Genomic DNA, 21,937 nt, shown 5'->3' on the forward strand with positions numbered 1-21,937 from the left:
GATTATTAATTGGCTAAAAGATTTAGACAACAAAAAATTAACAGTTTTTCAGAGCCCATGACATATATATATATATATATATAACTTTTGCATCTGATCACTGCTTATCTAAAAGGATAAAAAAGGGGTAGTGGTGATTTGACGAGAAGACAATCACTGAGTAAACCCTAATAATTCTACCATGCTTTTATCACTTATTGGCTGGACAACTCAGACAGAAAAAAGAATTTCTGAACTTTTTTCCAGCTTAAAAACCATTCCTGATCAACTTTATTCTAATTAAGACACGTCATCAGTTGTTATTGCGTAAAATTACATAATGATATGTGAAAAAGATTGATAAAAAGAGGAAAAGAGGAGAAAGATAATATGCTTAAATTATTGTTTTACTATTTGGAATTTATGTTTTTGTTCTTTACTGGAGAAGGGACCCAGGTACGGCATGGCTCCTAATGGGTATAAACGAATGAACCCAAGTCCATGGACCCAGACATAACTAGTCAGGGCTGGGTCTGTCGACCAATTGGGTATACCCCCATTGATGACATTAAGGCTTATTAGTGTTGAAAATTACTTCACATCATACCCCAGAAACAAAAATACTTGGTTCCAACATCCATTGTATTAATTGTAACACATTCTTGAGCAGAATCCACAACTGTGTAATAATCAGGCTCTTGTGGGTATCATAGAATCTGAGTTCTTCTACGGCTGGGTATGAAGTATATGAGCTCACAGAGATTTACTTATGAGAGAGTTCACAGTTAACAAGAAGAGGGAAAAGTACGGCTTTTATATATGAAGTTCTAGATTGTGTCCTTTCAATCTTTTACCTTGGAGAGAAAAACGGTTACAGCAGTGTACATGTAAGAAGCACGGTAGTGGTAGTAGTCGTAGTAGTTGAAGTAATAGTACACCCTTGGCCGTTTTCTCTCCATCCTTTCTATAAATAGAGGTGTCTGGGGACTCTCTTATAAACCATCCACACCTTATAAACCTTCTTCTATTTCTCCCACATCCCCCTTCTCCCTCTCTCTCTCTCTCTCTCTCTCTCTCTCTTTGTTTTACTTCTTTTGTTCTAATCTACTATATTAGTTACAAGGGACAGAGAAGGCACTGGTGATGTTGTTGACAGAAGATAGAGAGCACAGATGATGATGTGCGTGGAGTTCGCACCTCACTCCTTTGTGCTCTCTATGCTTCTGTCATCATCTTCAGCTTCTCTTCTCATATTTACTACTTTACTAATAGTCTAATACTAGTAAATTACTAGTACAGCAGCATACAATTGTTTATCTTGTTTAACTTTTCATCGTTTGAGAACCATATGTACAATGGATATCTCTAGCTATGTGTTTGATTTGTCTGATCCTTTTGCTTGTCTGTCTTTTCTGTTTGTGCAGGTCAAATTTGCTGATTGTCACAGATAATGTGTGCCGATGGGATTGATTCTGGACTTGGGTTTGGAGTAATTTCAGGCATGGAAGTCGTGAATCTGGTTCTTGTAGTACTGTTTCAGTTACAATTCTTCCTCTCTTATCGCAGCGAGAATTGCTTCACGGAATCGATTGACTGTTCAACTGGAGTTCATGTGAAAAATATGGGTTCGTTGTTGATTGCATGACGAGTTGTTCATCAGGTCCGTTTGTTAAAGCATCTTGCATTTGTGTTTTCCTATCAGAAACTGTATGTTTTGTACACAAGCAACGTCTGTAATTAGCCAATGTTCCATTCCACAATGTAAAGCTGCAATATTTCCTCTCTCTCTCTCTCTCTCTCTCTCTCCTTGTGGTCTTGGCTGAATGAAGGCCTATAGGGGGAAGTATATATATATATATATATATATATATTATGGGACTAAAATCATTTTCTGGTTAATTACCGAATTCCTTTTCAAAGTTACAGAGAAACTCCCAACTTTTCTTCTAGTGGGGAAAAGTTCCATTTCTGTTCATTTTGTGTTTATAACTCTTCTGTCATATTTCTGTTTTAAAATTCTGTTTCACTATATATAGCTGCTGAATGTTAAAAATCTATGAACCATATCAGATTACAGATGAGGATTTAATGAATACAAGCAGCCAGTGGAAATATACGAAACAAAGAGAGCAAATCATGTGGCTACTGAATGTTATATTTTTCTCTGGTATGTTATAACATGATCCGACCACAATACTGAAGAGTGAGTTGGGAAGATCTCTTCCCAAAATTTATTTCTGATTGCTTAGATGGCGAAAAGCTAATTCTTTATTGGATCCATCCAAGTCATAAGCATACAAGATCCTATTTTGGCTACAAGGTCTTACTGCATTGGGGAGGTTGAACCTTGAAAATGCATCTTCAATTAATTGGCAGAATATGGTCGGTTCACTGGTTGTCTGGTATAAGCTTCTATTAACTCACAGGAAGTTTATCAAATACTGTTGGCTTACAAAAACCCTTTTGGGGGTTCATTATTCACAGGGTCAAGAGCTATTTCAGATAAGTTGTATAGCTAATGAAATCTTTCTTTCAGTATCCATTATGAGAGATGTGGCCCATTCTTATTCTCGTGGCTTTCTACCTGTTTCCTTTAATTCTTTCAATAAAACCTTTCCATCTATTGAACTAAAGGTAGTCCAATTCCAGAAGAAGCGACATATATAGTAGGAGGTTGAAACCTTATCTCGTGTATATGAGTGTTCTGTGAAATCAATACCTCTCATATATATATATATATATATATATATATATATATATATATATATGTACCAAAAAACCCAACCAATGAATTAAATTCATTACACACATTCAAGGGAATTAACAAACCAGAACATGCATACTTTAAATGGTTCTAACAACTTGGTTGATTACTAATTAAATTGACATAACAGTTACCATCAATTGATTATCTCAAAGAAAGTTTTTGATTGGATAATGTGTGATTGTTGATCCAATGTCAAACCTAACGCCTTCTCTTGTCTCCTGATTGTCCATCACTTGGGCACTCGGAATGATCATATAAACCACTTAGAGACTCCTAGCTAGGAACAAGAGGGCAACTAATAATCACCTGCTGGAGAACCACAACTTTTCTCTCATTTCTATACTACTAGATCATTAAGTGGAAGAGGGAGTTGAGCAGGATTTGTATCGTTTGCTAATGAAAAGAAAAAGAAAATTAAAATCATTGAAAAAGTAATGAATATATAGAAGGTAAAAGCCTTGTCTACAAGAAAATATATTGTGTATAACAATATATATTTATGTATCCGAATACAAGGTTCACAAATAAATCATGAACAACCAACACTATCTCAGTAGTCAGTAGTAAGAATTAATTATGCATGAAAACTACTCATGGAAACCAACCACGAGTTGAATGAACAATGCGTTTATGGCCTTGAATGAAAAGCACAAAACACATTTTCTACACATTGTTGAATCCCACCAAATTTGCCAATATTTTTCGTCCATGGCTTGTAATAAATCATGGTTATGAGACATGGTTAGTAGACATGCCATTCATAAAGGATGCCTCAACCGAGAAAAAAAAAAAAAAAGTGTAGAGACTCAGATGAGCATTGTTGACTTACAAACAAAGATGGTCAAACATTTCATCTGAAGTAAACAGATTACATTTTGATCAATGTATCAACCCCCAATTTATTATGTTGTGTCATTCGAGAAGGATTGTTTTTTTTTTTTTTTTTAAGTTAGATTTGAGTACTAATTAATAAGAAGCATGTTTTAGTAGGATAATATATTGTTATTTTAAAATTAAAAACATGCTGAAAGTCTTTAATTTAAAGGCTATTTGTTTTGAAATCTTCAAAATCCAATGAAACTTACATTGGTTAAAAACCTAACTTCTAAATTTATTTGAATGCTTTTGAGTTCCATTAGGTGTTTCCATATGGTGATATTATTAGGGTAATTAAAATATTTAGGGAGAAAAATAGTCTATATAACATCTTGTTTAACCAGTGTATACACTTTAGTTCTTTTAATTTGCAAATATTTTCTTCTTTTAATGGTTTTAAGTAATTTTTTTAGGTTGACTTATCTGTATTTTCTCCATTTTCAAATATTTTAGTGCATTTTTACTGGGAACATGCAATGCACGTGAACACATTTGTAGATTTATAAAAAAAAAAAGTAATAGAATTAATATAGGGGGATTTTCTTTCTGCTTCTTCTTTTCCCTTTTTTTAAGAGGGAAGATAATAGTGGTGGTGGTGGTGGGGAGGTTCTTGGGAAGAGAAATTTTAGTAATTACAATTGAGATGTCCAAATTATCCTAATATACACGTTATATCTATCTTATTGTCCCTCATATACAATTTTATATATGAGGTCTCTCTCTCTCTCTCTCTCTCTTCTGATAAAGGTAAGGTAGATGCAATTCATAAAAAAGAAAGGTACAAAAGGCCTGGTTCCAGTGAGAGAAACCAGGCCCAACAAAGATACAGTACAGCAAAGAGACTGGGCCAGCACACAAACCAGCAGCCCCAATGGCTGAAAACAACCCCCCCCCCCCCTCCAATTCAAACAAGTAATGTCTCTGTTGCAATTTTTTATGAGGTTTATTGTAAAATGTCGTACCAAAATATTCTACGACTTCAAACCACCAAAACATAAAATATAACTCAAACTAGTAATGTCTCTGATATGTGGTTAATTTGATGGACCATAACCCATATAAGAGTCTAGGCCCATCAAAGCAAATCTTTGGTTTTGCATAAGTAATAGATGTCCGAATACATTTTTCTTTGTCTGTGGTTTTGCATAAGTAATAGATGTCCGAATACTTGGGATTCGATTATCTTCTTCGAAGAGACCTCATGTTAGTCACAGTATATATTTACCCACCATCAACTTGAAGCTTGACCCAGTTTCACCACTTCCTACTTTGCCTAATGAAAGAATTAACAACTAAAGTGATTTTCTGAGAAACAGCTAGAAATCCTTAATTTTTAGGTGCTATGGTTTTATTTTTTGTAGGAACCAATAGAGTACAAAGTACATAAAAAAGTGCATTTTTCTATCTAAAGCCTTTTGAAGTAATTCCCAAAACAAAAGCAAACGGTTCCTTATGATGTTATTTTAACTACAACAAATAGGGGTGGATTTCCATGATTGAATTCACCAAAACTAAATCAAAGAAGACTACCAAGCATCAATTTTAACTGTTAGTTATAAATGATCCATGTTATTTATTTGAATTAATACAAATTGTTCATGTTATGATATAGAATACCATCTACAAGATAGAGCAATGCCATTTCACATTAAATTCACTTATTAGGGAATTGTTGAAATTTGTTACATGAACAGGAAGAAGCATTGACCAGTCCCGCATTATAAGGACACCCCAATACCAAAATGGGGGAAAAAAAAAGTTAGAGAACACCTTGGGTCGGTTAGGGGAGTAGAAAGAATAAGATCCAACTCTTCTTATTGAAGCCATAAGATGAACTTCTTTTAGATAACATTGTTGTAGGGTTTAAAAAGTAAATGTTGGAGCAAAGATATTTACCTGCTTTCTCTCCATATAGTTAGTCCTTCTGTACACAACCTAATTAAGGTACTCATTGTTGGAGCTTCAAAAATTTACATCAACCAAACCTATAAGCAATGGAAACAGGTATATTATGAATCTCTTTAATCAGCTTTTCCATGTGAAAACTTATATAATTCCTGCTTAATATAATCCATTTCCATATTTTAACTTCAACTGCAGCATCAATTTAAGACAAGTTCTCATAATGGTATTATGAGAAGTTATCATGGTAACTGGTTTATGTTGAAATTATTATTATTATTATTATTTGCTTTTCCTTTTTTTTTTTTTGTGAATTTGATCTGTTGAAGTCGGCAGGTCTTGGATTCTTTAGGCACTAGTGGGTCAAAGGAGGTGAATACAACAAGAAGGAACCACAATGTCCCCTCTGATGATTCTGTACATGATCGTCTTGGAAGGAAAAAGAAAGATTCCCCCCAAGTCGTAGTCAATTTGTCATTGTCAGCCAAGACAAATAATTTTCAGTGACACTAATAGACTCGAATGGTGTTCCCTGAGATAAGATATTATATGGCTTCAGGCTTCAGGCTTCAGGTATGTGCAAACACCGTTGGTGAAGCAATCAACTCACAGTGATCAATTTCATTTCATTTCATCACTCATATATGCTTACATTTGCAACTCAAAACATCATGTATTCAGCATTGTAATTCATAAGGTGGTATTTCAATTATATTGCCCCTAGGCTGCTAGCTAGCTTGGATGCTGTTTCTTTTGTTTATGACTTTATTTCTTTTTCTTTTGGTTTGTAGTTAATTTAGCCTTGGTTCATGGTTCCAATAGTGAAATCCCATCCCATGCTTCTTGTGGAACAAAAACAATTGAATGCTGCACCCTCTTGATTGATTTATGCTTCCATTACTTAGAAAAGGGGAGCAGTGATTGATCTAATGTTTCATTCGACCTACCAACTAAAACGACTTACCAATCTGGATTTATGTGGGAATCTCTTTGATTTGACATAATAACAAGAAAATAAAATGATCTCTGAGAGGCTTGAAACAAGTTGCCATCCCTGCGGGATATCTACTGTTTATTGCTTATCATTTCTCTCGTCAGCCAATGTTGATCAACAAAAGCCCCATAGCTTAAATCATACCCTTAAAATGGAAATTTGACATTAAAATCAAACCCATCATCAACATGCTCATGGGTATATTCAAATCCATGGCAATAATGGATTGGAAGTTTCAACAAGAGATGATGGAAGTAGGTTTATTATGAGAAGAGGTCGGGTCCATGTGATAATGCTACTATTGTCCATAGTATTATGAGATATTTATATACGAAATAGTTGAGAGGTCAGAGAATGAAAGGTTACACCAATCGATGACACAGAAGTCCAGTCAGATAAATTCAAGTGATACTGATATAACAATCGAGGTAACGTTTGGCCAATATAAGTTTGTCGTGGTGTACCATTCTGTACCAACTACCAAAGCCAAAGCCAGAGATGGGCCGATTGAACTGCAAGATAATGATGTCTTACTGTTGTAAAGGGAAAATTACTTAAAAAGGCATGGTGGGTGTGAAAAAGAAAACGGATTTTAATTAAAGGTAACTTCTATCAAGCCATGCTTCCAAGGGTAAAACGACATTAACAAGAGAGAAGAGACGTACCATAATGATGTATGGTTGGTTATATTTCATATTATGAAACCATCTTTTTGTTGTTTAATTCTGTGTTCTTTCACTCTTTTTTCTTATGTAAATATATATATATATATATAAAGCACTAAATAAAACAAGAAGAGCACTCATAGAATTCTCTTCTTCATATTCATCAACTATAGCAGCTATCTTTTCATAGAATTTAAGCACTGAAAGTCACTAAAAGATGCATGAATGTCTCAGTCTGGAGTAGTGATTGGGACCAAGGTTTTTAAAACAGACCCGGAGATGAATCGGTCAGGGGTTTGGTTCCCGGGTCAAACAGTCCCACCATTTGAATCGAATGGTCGGTCCATTTTAACAAAAATAAATAAAAAATGGTCAAAACTGTTCGAACGATTAATCGTCTGAGTCAATGGTTTACTGACCAAAATCAACAGTTTTTGAGAAAATCTAATTTTCTGAAAAAACGAAACCGATCACCTGACCGATTCCCAATTTTTCTGGTCCAACCATCCGGTCCGGTTTTGAAAACCATGATTGGGAGTTGGGACTTCCCAAACAGACAGAAGAAACTAAAATGGATTATGCAATACAAAGGAAACACAGCAACGCAACCGGCACGAGATTGGGAAGAGAATAGTTGTAATTAGTGAGTGAAGCAACTGATAAAAATTCAAATTTTGAAAAGGATCATGCACTGTACTTGCAGAAATCAGTTTTGGGTCTTTGGGAACAAGACAAGTAAGATGTCTAAAGGGGCATCTGAAATCAAATGTGTAATTGTTACAGAAAACCCAAGAAATAAAGTCTATATCCACAGCTTAGAAATTTAGTCACGGACAAAGAATTAAAGGATTCTGTTTGCAGTTGATCAGGAATGAGATAGTAACTGCGTATCATCACCTCAATAACCATCACCCTCCAATTATATCCATATTTTTGAGAAATTCCAAAACCCACTCATCAATTCGTGACAAGGATTTCTTGTGGCAGTTCGTGATAGAAAATGACGTTTCTGGCAGGTAAGGGTGGAAAGGGTTCATAGAAGCTTAACTGTTGAAACCCATTGGCAAGTGATGTGGGTCCCTAGAATTTGCAGTAAAAACATGGTCATCATTTCAGAAAAATTGAGCTCCTGAGTATTGCAGCTATATCAATGGCAAAGGTTTCAGTTCCAACACCAAATATGTATGCCCAATATGAAAGCCTCTCTAACTAAAACAGAGAAAAGAAAGATATTAGGAAGAAGCTACAGCTTTTGCTGGGAGAAAGTAGCATTTGATTAGCCTTGGTTCATTTAAATTCTCCCTTCTGGATAGAGTAATTTATAGTGGCCATTGAGAAGAAGAAATTCAAAGAGACCAATGACAAGGATGGAAGAATTGGTAAGAATTAATGAAAACAAAAGAGGAAATCACACATCAGTACTCCAATATATCAATAATATATTCAATAAGTTGTCTTACACCACCAGTCCTAAGCCCTGATAAAGAAGGAGGGTTGCATCAGGTTGCCGGTCTAGAACATGGTTTTTAAAACTGGACCAGACCGGAAAGTCGGACTAGAAAAACCGAGAACTGATTAGGTGATCGATTCTGTTTTTTATCAAAATCAAAATTTTCCCAAAAACCATTGATTTTGGTTAATAAATCGTTGACTTGGGTGGTTAACCATTCAAACAGTTTTAACCTTTTTAAATTTTTAAATTTTTTATTTTTTTTGTCAAAATAGACTGACCATTCGATTTGAATAATCGGACCATTCGACCCAAAAACCAGACCCCTGGATAATTCATTCTTCGGGTCGGTTTTAAAAACCTTCGTCTAGAACTTCTGCCAAATTCTAATGATCATGAAGACGTTAAAAGGTTTAGGGCAGTGGGTAGACCAAAAAGAACATGAATTGATTTTAAGCATTTTTAATTTAACAATGGATAGAGTATATATTAAATAAAACCAGACGGTGAAATAGGATTCATGTAGACAATTAACCTTGCTAATTTGGAAGCAAATAGTAATTGAAAGAATTAAACCCAGAACAAGAATTGCGTGGAAATGACATATTTGGCCCCGTTATATGGATGCCCTTGTAGATAATTTTCCCTAAAGCTTGGCTTTTCCTTAGATGATATGTCTCTGATTGTTATGGTTTTATTCAAGTTTCAAGTTTCAAGATTCTAGCAGGGCGGCTGGGGTTTTAGTTTTCTGCTGTTCACGTGAATGACCAATAAGCATTTTTGTTTGTTTTCCTTTTTCTTTCCTTTTATTAATTTGTTCTTGATAATGCATATGCCACGTATGTATTTAATCTGCCCATATAATTTTTAGTGGTTGGCAATGGCCACGTGTCATGCATGTGGACACATAAAAGGAGACTTTTTTTTCTTTTTAAGAAAAAACTGTCTTTTGTCTTTTTTATTCGAAACATATGCATGTTTTTGTCTTTTTTTTTTCTCCATAGATACATTTTCCATAATTAATTTCGTGGATTTGTCAATTCATGGTAACATAGAAATATAAATAATTAGTTGTTTCATCAAACATTTAAGTAGGATTTGTATGCCTTTGACACATGATTGGATTGGACCCCGTCCAGTCCAAAATCAATCTAACGGATTGGATGGACCAATAATATATACTGGATTGGATCAATCTGGTTTAAAATATTTATTAGATTGGATTGGACCTGGTCCATCCATAATAAATTTATATTGGATTGGGTTGGATTAAGCCAATATCTAGTCCATTGATATAAGATAAGAATATATGTGTCAATGGACCGGGTTTGGGTTGAAATCAATTTAAATCAAAATGAATTTGAACAGATTAGACTGTTCATACATTGAATTGGACTGGTCCAAATTGGTCCATAACATTCATTGGATTGGATTGGACCTGATTCATTTATAATGGACTCACATTGGACTGGATCAGATTGGACCAAATCCAATCCAATTGACACCCCTAGCTATTACCATACTACATACAATCATACAAGCTAGGGTTAGGGTTCTTGATTCCCTAATATAAACTTATAATGCCTATCTTGATCAACACATAAGATACATAGAGGTGCAAATCAGGTCGTGTCGGATTGTACTTGCTACCTCTGAATGTTGTGTGGCGGGCCAGGTCAAGCCATAAGGGGTATATTTTTCAAAAATAATTTTAAAATAAATTAACAAAATAAAAAATAATAAAATGAAACTTTGATGATAAAATTGTTTATATATAAAATAATAAAATGAAATTAAAATACAATTGAAATAAAATAGTATAATAAAATTGGAAATAAAAATTAATACAATTATTATTATTATTATTATTATTATTATTATTATTATTATTATTATTATTATTATTATTATTATTATTATTATTATTATAAATATATGGGTTGGGCCGCAGGCCGGGACGGGCCACAGGCCCATGCCAGCGCAACCTGTGTTGTCGTGTCGTGTTGTGTCCGGCACGGCCTGCATGCTGTTGTGCCAGGCCGCATATGGCACAGCCCGATTTACAGCTTTAAAGATACATTTTAAGTATGTAATTTTTTATATTTTTAAAAAATATTATTATTTTTTCCTATAATTAAAATAATCATCATCCTAGCTTTATCCAACCATATGGGGTCAGCTACATGAATCCTATGTCATCATCCCATTCTATTTAAGTTATATTCATTGTTATATTATTAGTATTTAAATAATTTTTTACTACTTCAAGCCATGTCTTTTTAAATTTACCCTATCCCCTTTGGTTTTGGTACCTTCAACTTGCAACAGGTCACCTCTTAAGAATGATGTTAAAAGTCTTCTATACATATGACCAAACCATTTTAATCTACTTTCTTTCGTTAATTACTTATTAAAAATACTACTAAATTTCTTGTACTAGAAGAAAAATATCTCAGTGATGAACTGGATGTAAACCATTCCAGTAGAGCAAGGACATCACCGGGTCTGGAGCCCTTTATTGTCCATGGCTTTTTGTTATCGAAGAGGACAATTTTTAATAAGCCAATGAGAAAAATAATTGTACTATGAATGTATAATTTATGGGGAATGTCTTGGGCGGGCCTGAGAACACAATATCCACGTATGGCTCTAGGGCCCCAATAACTGGTAGTGATCTATATTAATACTATATTTCACTGATTCGTGTACCAAGCACCGGAAGGGTAACCAAAAATTCAATAATTCTTTGGGTAAAATACAAAAATCTCTCCTGAATTTTTTGAAAATCATAAAAATCTCTATTATAGTTTCATTTTAACAAATATCTCTCCTGAATTTTTGAAAAGTTCAACAAAAACCTCCTTGTCGTCATTGTCCCAGACCGAAAACGTTAGATTGATAGCTCAGTTTTTTTCAAATACTCATTCTACCCTTTTATAAATTATTTTATATACAAAATTACTGAAATAATCTCATTTTAACTTAATGAAAACCTCTTTTAACGATCATTTCAGTAATTTTACATACAAAATTACTGAGATATATTTTTTTTTGTTGAGTTAAAATAAGATTATTTCAGTAATTTTGTATGTAAAATAATTTATAAAAGGGTAGAATGGATATTTGGAAAAAACTGGTGCATCAATTTAACGTTTTCCATCTGGGACAGTGACAGAAGGGAGGTTTTTGTTGAGTTTTTCAAAAGTTCAAGAGAGGTATTTGTTAAAATGAAACTATAGGGGAGGTTCTTATGATTGTCAGAAACTTCAAGGGAGGTTTTTGTATTTTACCCTAATTTTTTTTACCACCTTATTTAGACTAAGGTTCAAAGTATCGATACAGAGCGATACGCCGATAGGGTGTATTAGCCTGTATCGGTACTGTTTTTTTTTTTTTTCAAATCTGGTTCAGAGATAGGACTGTTCATAAGAAGACCCAACCCGACCAAACCAACCCAACCCGAATCGGCCGGGTTTTCTTCAGCACCGATCGGTTTCGTGTTGTAAAAAATCATAAACCGACCCGAACCGAACCGACTTAGTAGTTAGTAGTTAGTTCCTAGTTAATATTTACCACCTACTTAGTTCCTACTTAACTAACTTGTCTCTATCCTAGTTACAACCTAACTTAATTTCTAGTTTTCTAATTAGGAATGACATTAATGACAAGTATTGTAAGACAACTAGACAATGAATTTTTTTGGAAAAGTTTAAAGAAAATAATCAAAGGATCCTAGTTTTTATGGTCTTTTACACCAAATAGGCAACCAATTACAATTAGAATTAGGTGTCATTTTTTACTTATATTAGAAGGTTTCTTGAAATATACAAATTTCAGTCTTCTTTCTCTAATACAATTTGACTTTCTATTTTCTTGATAACTTCTATTCTAACTTGGTCCGCCCCCTACAAATTTCAGTCTTCTTTCTCTAATAGAATTAGGTGTCCTTTTTTACATCAAAATTCAGTCTTCTTTCTCCAATCTACCAATTTATTACCATGGTTGAACTTAGAGCCGAAACCGACCCAAACCGACCAAATCGGTTTTAGTTTCAATTTCAAGTAACCCGATCAAGTCGGGTCGGTTGAAAAAATCTCAGTAAACTGACCCAACCCGACCCGTGAACAGCCCTATTCAGAGGGGTCAGTTGACCCCTAAATCACTTGTCGACCTGAAACACTCCCTGTAAAGGCGTATCGGGAAGGCTCCTATAGGATACGCCGATACGTGACAATATTTTTTCTGGTTTAGACATGGCAAGTCATGGGCCAGACCCAATATCTTGCCTAACATAATTTTTCTACAGTTAAAATTTGAATATTTCCATGAATTTCGTGTCGATATCAACAAATCAAACATTTTACAATATAATAATTTCTATTTACTTTTCTTATAATTTAATATGTCCTTAGTTCTTTATATAAAATCTACTCACCCACTCCTTAGCTCTTTACTACTATTACAATCTTTCCTATTATAGTAATGTATTCTATATCCTTCATTTGGTAACCTCATTGTGCAGCTTAACTACATATAAACTAGCTAGTGGGCTTTGAATATACCTTTGTTAGTGAATTTCTAACAATAACTAGTTTATATTAGTGGATTTCTAATAATTATTTTTTGTTTAAATGCTCTAATAGGTTTAATTACTTTTTTTACTATACAGAGTGATGTAACTTCATGCATGAGGCATCCATATCCTACCATTCTTTGAGAGACTTGAGTGATTCATCTTGAGTGGAAAATAAAAATTCTTCTCTTAGGTGTGGTGCCTAAATCCCGAAATTTTGTACATCTTTGTGGTCTATCTCTTCATTCATAAAAGTTTTATCCAATTTTCTTGTTTATTTCTTTTCGGGCTATTGCTTCTTCCATTTTATTTCTTTTTACTTAAGCTTTGTCACCTCATCCTACTATCAGCTTAAAAAAAAAAAACTCGCTCATTGAATTAGTGAAGCTAATTAAACGATGCATATAAATCCAAATTTTAGAAAACAAACATCAGATCCCCCAATATACACAAGAAAAACAATTTAACAAAATCATACTTGTTGCTGAAAACCCACTAAATTATATTATTATGAAACAATGCCTGTTTTGTATTACAATACTGATCTATTGCTTAGGAGAAAAAAAAAAGAAAAGAAAAGAAAACTTTTTGCTTATACATTGTTTTGTACACAGCTTCTTATTATATATCTTATGCAGAAATCAAAGATTTCTATGCATCCACCTAAGGGTGTAAATGGACCGGTTTTGGATTGAACCCATACAGTCCAAAATCAATTTGGATGGATTGGATGGACCAATAAGACATATTGGATTGGATCAATCCGGTCCAAAATATTTATTAGATTGGATTGGACCTGGTTCGTCCATAATAAATTTATATTAGATTGGGTTGGATTAAGCCAATACCTAATCCATTGATATAAGATAAGAATATAGGTGTCAATGAACCAGGTTTGGGTTGAAACCAATCTAAAACAAAATGAATTTGAACAGATTGGACACTCCAGGCAATAGATTGGACCAGTCCAAAGTATTCATTAGATTGGATTGGACCTGGTCCATTTATAATAGACTTACATTGGACTGAATCGGATTGGACCAAATCCAGTCCAATTGACACCCCTACATGCACCCCCAATAGCTGAGATGATGAATGGACCTAACGTGTATATATATATACTCCCCATCCCCATGTCCTGCATGCAAACCTTAGTGGCTGATGTTTCTTGAACATCATGGACCAATCCAAACTCCAGCGCTTCCACATTCTATCTCTTTCTTCGAATATAATGAAAGCAGAATTTAACCTATATTCTCAGTCTACCCACCAAATTAAGAACCGAGGTCCATTTCCATGTATTGACTAAGCCAAATATGGCTTGACTTGGGATTGGGGGTCCAATAAGTATCATGGGCTCAATTTTTGGGCCCATTTTCAAACTTGGGCCTCTTTTAAAAACCCATTTCTTACGTGTATATCTTAGAAGCTAAGCCCATTCTGCTCAACCATTCTTGGTTTTCTGTTTTGAAGACTACTATTTGAATTTTGAAGTACATTATACGTTATTATAACATTATTTTTGCCTGGTATTAACATCACGCTTTCCATATAGTTACCGAATAACAAACACAAGGGAATTGCTCCCTGATGTCTTTGTGATCCCCCAAACTCTCTCCCAAGTCCCAAACATACAAAAACTGATAAAATTGCTAAAAAGAAACAAACAGAAGAGATTGGACAAAGCAAACAACAAAGAAGGAAGAGAAAAAACACGAGTGGATCATTGGGAAAAAGTATTTGAGCATAAGTAAACTTTCAACTTTACTAAAAAAAGGACTAATTAATCATCCCAGCAAACAAAAAAGATAAAAGAATGAAAGAGTTTTAGAGAGAGAGAGGAGACTTTACTGAGTATGGCAGTATCGACTGCTGGGCGCGTTGAGGCCTAACGAGGGTCCATGGTGGATTTTCAGGAGTGTAGATCGCCATCGCCGCCAACAGAGCGGCAGAAGTAACCAGGTCCACCTCCATGACTCCATCCTTATCCTTTTTCATCTCTTTCTCTCTCTTTTTAACCCATTTAACGTCTATCCACAGCGGATTGGGGAAGGAGAGGAAAGAAAAGAAAAGGGGCCAAGCAACTTTTCTGTAACTCATTTACCAAAATACCCTCATTTAGTTACCTCACATCATGAGGGCCTATATGGTGGCATATCTGTAAATGTAAGCTTATACTGTACCCTCCTTTTAGTGAGCACCGAGCAGTCACAGCGAAAAGCTATAAATTATAAAATGAAAATCAATAAACTGTTGCATCTTGTTTGTTTGCCTGGGTATGGGTGGTTGCGTCACTTCATTTCCGACGCTACGCGGCAGCATCAGCAGGTCTCGACTTCCACCTTTGCCCAGCCGGTGAGTTATCACAGAGTCTTTGTGGGTGTTTGGTATGTTTGTTGGCTGTGTGGCTGTTGTGATTAGGGAGGGTTTTGTAAATTTTAGATCTTATTTGTCTTCTTAGACCTTTCGATCCATACCTGTTCAAAATTCGTAGTAGGTTCAATTTTAAGAATTCGTCTCATGAATATGCAAAATCCTCTCCGCATTCAAGGGTAAGGCAAGTTGATTTAGAACCTACATCTAATTTCTTATTATTTCTTGTCATATATAAATAATAAATAAGTAAAATTACACAAATAAAGAACAAAATTTATAATTATTTGATTAAGATATGTAGAAAACACATAAACTATTAATTATCTTTCACATAAAATTCAACATATTATTAAATTCAACGCTTAGTATATAAAGTTTATATGCTTTCTAACACTATGCGCGTTGGGGAGGGTCAAGTTTAGCCTAATATTGTACTCTATCTTTACCCGTACGGATTGTAGAATTCCAAAGCCCATCCCCACCCCAAAACCTGTCCTTCAAGCAAAAAAAACTGCCCCATTGGTGAGGGTAGGGGTGGGTATCTACCGATTATGATAGAAATTGCCATCCCTAGTTGTGATTCCATCTAAGTATGGGAATGGCCAAAGCCCATCCTCCATTCCTGATCCCCAATGGATATGGGTTCCTTCTAAGGATCTGAATTCCCAAAATTTTTTAATTAATAGTATTTTTTTGAAAAAATAAATTGAATTTAAAGATTTTTTAAATATAAATAATACTATATACATAAAATAATATATAATTAATATGAATAATATTTAATAATTAGGTCAAAGTGGGGTAGGGACTTCATTCCCCACCCTGACCCCATCCCTTGATGGGGTCAGGGAGACCTGATACCTAGTGGAAAAGGGGAAAATTGACATTCCTAATTCATCTTAGTGGCACATTAGTTTTAGGCTATTCTATTTGACTCTTGTTTGGTAATTCGATTGGGTACAAATTTTATTAGAGGAAATTCACTTTTATTATCATTTTGATTGGGTTACAAATTTTGCCTGTGTGGTGCCTACTGATGCTTTATGTGTAAGAAGAATCTTGTTTGGTTGATTGATTGGGTTCAAGTGTTATTTTTTTTTTATTCGGGATTATGTGAAACTTACAATTAGGCTCTATTTACTTTTTGGTAAGTTACTTACTCGGATAAATGCATTTATGATTTACCCATGTTCTTTTATTTCTCAGGTAAATATTTAATGACCATTTTAACCATAAAAATTTATTATTAAAATGGGCATTTTTGTCCCATCAAAGTGTTGACAACCTTCCCCTAGGTGGAAAAGTTATTTACCCACCTGTGAGACAAGAAAATAAACTTCCCATGGTTTCACATAAATTTGGTACAAGAACATAGGTTTCTTAGATCCCATTGACCAATTTTTCCCCTTCTCAAAATCCAAAATATGAAAAAATAACATAGGTTTCTTGAATCCAACTAACCAACTTTCCCCCTCTCAAAATCCAAAATATGAACGCCCCATTAAAGAAACATCATAAGGTGGTTGTAGCTTATGTGTAATAAAGCAGAATAAACAATTGTTGCATTGTACTCCATGCCTGCAACGATTTTCTGTTTTTTTTCCATTTTTGCTACATGTGAATATTAGCATAAGTGAACACAAAACTGAAAAATATTTTTCAAAAAGAGAATTAATTGTAGGGAAGCAGGAGAAAATAAATAACGTAATTTGTCTTTCCCATCGAATATCGTTTTTCAAGAAAATCTAATGGGCCCAGGTAAATCTAATGGGCCTATGATCCTCCTAAATATTGGTTATCTATATGTGAATTTGGTATCTCAATTTTCTATATGTGTTTAACATTTAACTATTAGGAAATATATAATTTGTTCCATGGTTTTTAAAACCATATCAGACCGGACAGTTGGACCGGAAAAACCGAGAACCGGTCATCTGATCGGTTCTGTTTTCCCCAAAACCATTGATTTTGGTCGGCGAACCGTTGAACTGGGCGATTAATCGTTCAAACGGTTTTGACCATTTTTTATTTTTTTGAAAATTCTTTATTTTTTTATTTTTCTATCAGAATGAGCCGAGCATTCAATTCGAACGATCGGACCATTCAACCCGGTAGCCGGTCCCCTGACCGGTTCGGTCACCGGGTCGGTTTTAAAAACCATGATTTGTTCCATTTAAAAATTTGTTGATTTTTTGAACGTATTGTTTCAAACCTTTACCTATGCTATGCTACAATACTCCTCTTTGTATTCATAAATTCTCTCACCTGTCACTATTGCTAATTTAGTAATTTTGTATAATTATTTTATATTTTTAACCATGTTAGGAAATTAAAATTCCTAACCAATATTTTAAAAACCAAACCTAAGGCTGAACTGTTTTTCCCTGGGTAATGGGTCACCAGTTTGACCATCCATGTCAAGTGGATTTTAAGCAATTGATCGACTTATTGTCAAATCCTGGGTTTTGGAAAAATCAGACCTTGAATTATGTCTAGTTTAAAGAGTTCAACCATCCAGATCAATGGTGGATTGAAAACCTGATTGATGATGTGGCACTGGCATGAATGAAAAATACACATTTTTCACCAAACAGGTTTAAGTTAAAACAGTGGTATTTGTGTTCCAAATATAAATGATATTTCAAGTGAAAACAGTGCAAATTCAAACACCAATTGTACTAAACACAACTGACAGCCTCATCTCTAAGGTACTGGGTTCTCTACTCTCTACCCCCTTGTGATATGTATATATATCATGGAACTTTTCCTCTCTACTCTCTACTCTCTAAGGTACTGGGTTTGGTGACAGCCTCACCAAGTAGTAAATGGATTGATCCTTATTTTGCATCTGATGAATCCTGTATCCTGTATTCCTGAACTTTTCATTTTTTTTGGACACATAGGTTGTGTTTGGTTTGAAGGAAAAAGTAGGGAAAGGAAAGAAAAGGTAGGGAAGTCTTTAGGCTCCGTTTGGTTTGTGTAAAGATTTAGGTATGATGGAATGGAAAAGTGTAAAAATTTACACTTCCATTGTTTGATTTTATATTTGGGAAAATAATAAGAAAAACATTGTGACGAGCTACTTCTTTGTTGTGGGGTGCTCTATTTCACCAAGAGGAAGATGAACAGTAGTTCGTCGACGGAAAGTAAAGATGATGAACAGTGTCGCTGGTCACCATTGGAAAGCGAACAATGCTGCCGGAGACAGTAGTTCAGATTAGCAGGTAGCAGCAAAGCATTCGGACTAAAGTATAACCTAACTTTCCTATTCGGAAGAAGAAGAAAAAGGAGGAAGGGGAGTGACTGTTCATCATCTCCTACCTTCAAACTAATAGGTAGCAGTGGACCGAACCCCCATCTCTCTCCATTTCTAAATCTTACTCACATATTCCTCTCCTTCTCCCTCCATCCTCTTCTCCGTTCGTTAGTCCTCTGTCGAACGTCTCTATCGGCAGTGAGGGAAGAAGCACACCAGAGTAGATTGTGTTTCTCGTATCATTTTCAATATAAACCCAACACTCGCGAAGCTACGGTCGATAAGCTTGGTTTCTTAATTGAATCTCTCCAAACCGGCCACAAATCATCGTTCTTATCTAAAGAAAGGTACTCTGAAATCGAATCGAGCTCGAATCTCCTCTATACACCAATTGAGTTCAGGCTAGACACAAAAGGTATTGCTCTGCCCGATTCGCCTTAAACTTAGGAAGAGCTACCAAAGTTGTTGGTGAAATCTCACCGAACCAGCTCGTGCTTTTGGGTTCGAATGAGGAACTAGAGGTAGCAAATCGCCGATGGTAACAGGGAAGGCACTTGTCCTCTCCCTCCTCTGTTCATCGTCGCTAGTTGCCTCCTCTGTTCGTCGTCGATGGTAGCAGTGCTTTCTCAAAATTTTCCACTGGGGTCGCACGGCTTTGGTGCGATCCCAAATCCACAATTTTGGGATCTGACATCCCACATTTTTCTCGTCCCATCCCTTTGTTTCCCTCAAAACAAATGAGAGAAAAATGAATAGTTTTGGAATATTTCCTTTTTCTCATCCTCATCCCACAAACCAAACGGAGCCTTACAAACCTTGTATAGGTTTCCCTACCTTTTCCTTCAAACCAAACATAGCCATAGGGAGATTTAGGATAGGAACATAGTAGGGTGCAGATAAAGCTCGATTTGGAAAGAGTACAATTACATATAAAATAATACAAAATACATAGTTTTGCACACTACGTATTTGTATTTTTACTCCTTCCAAACTGAGCCTAACGTTGTGTTTGATTGCAGTGCAAATTTATTTGCACTAGTACAAATGCATGAGAGTGCAAATGTAAAAAATGCAAATTCTTATTCAAACAAAATAAGCTAAAATTTAAAAGAAAAATAGGTCAGAACTTACACTCAAATCATTTGCACTGCCATGGTTTTCTATCGGTGGAAATTTATTCGCATTGCAATCAAACACAGCTACCAGATCATTAGCATACTCTTGAACTCAACTCATTAGATGGATTCTGACTAACACTAGCAATTGATTTATCTTTTTCTTTTTACATAAGTTTGTTATTTTTGGCATATTGATGGCTGATACTTGGGTTTTGCTATAATTTAGGATCGATACAGCGGAATTTGGATAAAGGATTTTCTGATTAAATGAATTTCGGATGTTACCCCTATCCAATTAATTGGGTCCATTTTCTGCCCTACACCACAACTCCTTCCCCCTCCCTCCACCTCGGCCCATCAATGAATCAGTTCTGTATTGCAGTTCAGACGCAGTCACAACTGATAAGAACCCAAAACCAATCTCAATGGAAGAGTCCCATGACATTTAGAGCTAAGTTGTTAAGTGGCCTAAACAATCCAAATTGCCTAAAGTTGTTAATGGGTCGGGCGTGGTTCTGGTCACTTGGACAGGGAGTACCAGTTCTGATTAAATGAATTTCGGATGTTACCCCTATCCAATTAATTGGGTCCATTTTCTGCCCTACACCACAACTCCTTCCCCCTCCCTCCACCTCGGCCCATCAATGAATCAGTTCTGTATTGCAGTTCAGACGCAGTCACAACTGATAAGAACCCAAAACCAATCTCAATGGAAGAGTCCCATGACATTTAGAGCTAAGTTGTTAAGTGGCCTAAACAATCCAAATTGCCTAAAGTTGTTAATGGGTCGGGCGTGGTTCTGGTCACTTGGACAGGGAGTACCAGTTCCAAACCACTTATTAGTCTTCTAAACCAGAATTGTCTTAATTTTTAATCGGGGCAATCGAATCTGATCCAATTAGACCCAATTATACATGAAATTTATAATTACATATGATAATAATAATTTAAAATTTTATTTTTAATGATATAACCTTCAAAAAAATGACAGTAAAATAGTAAATTGTTTATATGTTGATAAAAGAAGCATCCTTAACCAAAATTATCTTATACACTATCTATGAATAGGGGTGTCAATTGGACTGGATTTGGTCCAATCAAATATGAGTTCATTAGAGATGGACCAGGTCCACTCCAATCTAATGAATACTTTGGACCAGTCCAATTCAATGTTTGGACCATCCAATCTATTCAAATTGATTTTAATTTAGATCGGTTTCAATGCAAACCTGATCCAATATTGATACCTATATTCTTATTTTCTATCGATGGGCCAGATGTTGGTTCAAACCGACCCAATCCAATGTAAATCCTTTACGGATGGACCAGATCGAATCCAATCCAAATTGATTCAGATTTGAACGGGTCCAATCCAATACAAAAATAGAGGCCTTTATATATTATTAACTATATAATCGGTGCATGTCTGAATTAATTTGGAACAAAAACCTATCCAGATCCCATTATTATTTAGGACAAAACCATAGAACCAAAACCATTATAATAGGTTTGGTCAATTCAGTTCTATATGGTAGACCGAACCCATTGACAGCCCCACAATTGACTTGTAAAATACATACGATTCTAAATGTTTTACTTCAGCGAGGCTGTGTTTGGAAATGGTGTAAATGCCAGCCGACTATTGCATCCCAGTCCTGATTTGCATGCGTTTGGAAGCGTTGTAAAAATATCCTTGAGATTTAACTAAACTTGCAAATGTGTCGAGTTTTTTTTCGATTTTGGGGTGAAAAACTATTTCAAATTTTTTAGTGTAAATTCACGCCCTTTTTTCTCCACCGAGAAAAGCACACGCTATCCATCCAGCAACCGACAGTCTGACACCAATTTTGTGGTTCATAGTAGTTTAATGTGATAATACCATCTCTCGTACTGATTGAACCGCGTTTCCAAAACAGAGACGAACACGTTTTTTAACATTTTAGCTACCAGTCGTCGTCACTCGTCACCTACGAGTCATAGC

At 35.1% G+C, this 21,937-nt stretch overlaps 2 long non-coding RNA genes across 3 annotated transcripts; one reads left to right on the forward strand and one right to left on the reverse strand.

The window, feature by feature from the left end:
- The first annotated feature begins 571 nt into the window (after nucleotides 1–571).
- LOC148801045 (uncharacterized) lies at nucleotides 572–2,548 on the forward strand. The gene is made up of 2 exons (XR_016083462.1): nucleotides 572–1,639; nucleotides 2,050–2,548. It is a non-coding gene; the product is annotated as an uncharacterized LOC148801045 (long non-coding RNA).
- Nucleotides 2,549–2,815: 267 nt separating this feature from the next.
- LOC109115231 (uncharacterized) lies at nucleotides 2,816–15,354 on the reverse strand. 2 transcript variants are annotated; one of them, XR_016083461.1, is made up of 3 exons: nucleotides 15,058–15,354; nucleotides 5,519–5,607; nucleotides 2,816–3,052 (listed from the first exon to the last, which is right to left on the reverse strand). It is a non-coding gene; the product is annotated as an uncharacterized LOC109115231 (long non-coding RNA). The 2 variants fall into 2 exon arrangements; XR_002023099.2 differs by having other exon boundaries at nucleotides 2,816–3,055; nucleotides 15,058–15,352.
- Between the last annotated feature and the right edge of the window lie 6,583 nt (nucleotides 15,355–21,937).

Source organism: Nelumbo nucifera, chromosome 3 (genome assembly GCF_055504915.1).
Source record: "Nelumbo nucifera cultivar China Antique chromosome 3, China Antique-T2T, whole genome shotgun sequence".
Classification (NCBI taxonomy): Eukaryota; Viridiplantae; Streptophyta; class Magnoliopsida; order Proteales; family Nelumbonaceae; genus Nelumbo; species Nelumbo nucifera.